Source organism: Austrofundulus limnaeus, unplaced genomic scaffold (assembly GCF_001266775.1).
Source record: "Austrofundulus limnaeus strain Quisiro unplaced genomic scaffold, Austrofundulus_limnaeus-1.0 Scaffold11, whole genome shotgun sequence".
Lineage (NCBI taxonomy): Eukaryota > Metazoa > Chordata > Actinopteri > Cyprinodontiformes > Rivulidae > Austrofundulus > Austrofundulus limnaeus.
The window spans coordinates 2,764,716-2,766,403 of record NW_013952413.1 but is presented as its reverse complement, the minus strand read 5'-3'; the positions used below and the strand labels follow the sequence as shown (position 1 = coordinate 2,766,403).

The 1,688-nt window shown below is 51.1% G+C and overlaps 1 protein-coding gene across 1 annotated transcript in view; it reads left to right on the top strand.

The window, feature by feature from the left end:
• The first annotated feature begins 175 nt into the window (after positions 1-175).
• fstl5 (follistatin-like 5) overlaps positions 176-1,688 on the top strand; it is a 234,636-nt gene continuing 233,123 nt past the window's right edge. The window contains exon 1 of the mRNA XM_014002001.1: positions 176-605. The gene's annotated coding sequence lies outside the window, so the exon portion shown is untranslated. The remainder of the gene's footprint in view (positions 606-1,688) is intronic.

Sequence of the window (1,688 nt, the reverse complement as noted above, 5' to 3'; positions counted from 1 at the left end):
TGTGTGTGTGTGTGTGTGTGTGTGTGTGTGTGTGTGTGTGTGTAAAAACAGGAGCTCCGTCTCTCTCCGGTCCGTTCGGGGCACCGGGGGGACCGAGCCGCTCCACACTCCGCCCCTCGCTCCGCCGCCGCGGCTCCTACGGCTCGTTCGTGAGTGGCTCGCGCCCCGCTCGGCTCCCCCCTCCCCTCCCCTCCCCTGGTTGGTCGTATGTAAATCCGGCCGGGACCGAGGCAGCAGCGGGTGAGGTTGGGGCTGGTGGCTCCTGCCTCGGTGGCGCACACACGAGGTGAGATCTCTGCGCAGCTCGGAGCTGTCCCCTCCGCCGCGGTGCTGAACTGCTCTCCAACCCGGCCTCCTGCGTCCTCCTCTCCGGCGGGCTCCGCTGCACAGTCGCGTTACTGTATTTATTATTGGTTTGTTTGTTTCGGGGAAAGGATTTACCAGCAAACTTCTCTCCGTCCACACCGGGGATTACACCGGACCGCGCGTGGATCTGCCCGGAATCGAGCGCGAAGCTCATCTTTCATTGAGTTAAGAAGTGTTGCTCCGACCAGCTCACTTCTGTTTGGATTATTCTCCTGGACGTTTAACATCTGAATTCACAGGTAAGAGAGGACTCTTCCTGTTTTTGGCGGGTTTGATTGGGCTTTTACGCACTAATTGTCCGATCAGAGCGCGCGCACCCCTCCTCCTCCTCCGCCCAGTCCATCAGATCCAAAGCTTAACCCTCATCATCCGCGGAGCGCTCAGAATCTTTTCCAATAATCCAGCAGGTCACTCCTCTCTTTTTTCCCCTCTCCTCGCTTCAGAAAATATTGTATCTTCCCGGCTGCCGCCTGGAGCTTTTACCTTTTCAATTTATCCGTCCGGACCGGCGGCAGGGAGCTGATATGAGCCTATCTGAAGTTTAGATCAGAGTTGCTTTTATTCTGGCTCACAACTGGAGCACAATCAGTGTTGGTGAAATGATTGGAAAGACTTGTCCACAGGTTTTGCGTTGTATTTTTTTTTACTCTAATCCTTAAGTGACACCGTTAGCAGCTCAGGGATTATACCTTTTTTTTTGTTGTTTTTCTCGTCCCCAGCTTTGTGCCAGACTCATTTGGCTTTATATTCCAGGCTCCTGCGCAGAGAACGGTCATTAATTGTGCTGTCTGGTGGTTTTGCAAAKGAAATTCCAGGTCACCCCCACCTCCTCTATATCTCTCCGCAATGGTGCAGCAGATGGAGTTAAAGCCTCCATAAAACCAGATTAAGTCCTGCTATTGATAGGAATTAGAGCCACGGCTTAGATCGTTCAGAAGTGATTCCTGTTGTTGCCTCTTTGTTGTTATTTGAACGTTTCTATTCAGTTTATTTGCAAAATTCACAGGAGGGGAATAAGTCAGATGTGAACACATAAAATGATGAAATTAGCAAAGGTTTGCAAGGAAGCCAGCAGATTGGATCTTTCTTGAAGTTTAATACTCTGTAAGCACGTGGTGACAGTGGAAAGGAATGACTCCCTTTGAACAGGAAGTAAGATGAAGCCATCTGTCCTGATTTCAAGGAAAACGACCCAGACAAACAGTGCTGGCTCTAGCCATTTTGGTGCCCTGGGCAAGTTGAAGTGCAATCCCCCCCACCCCCGAAATATGTCCCACCCACCCCAATTTGAACCCCTAAAAACAAGTTTGACAGTGTAAGGT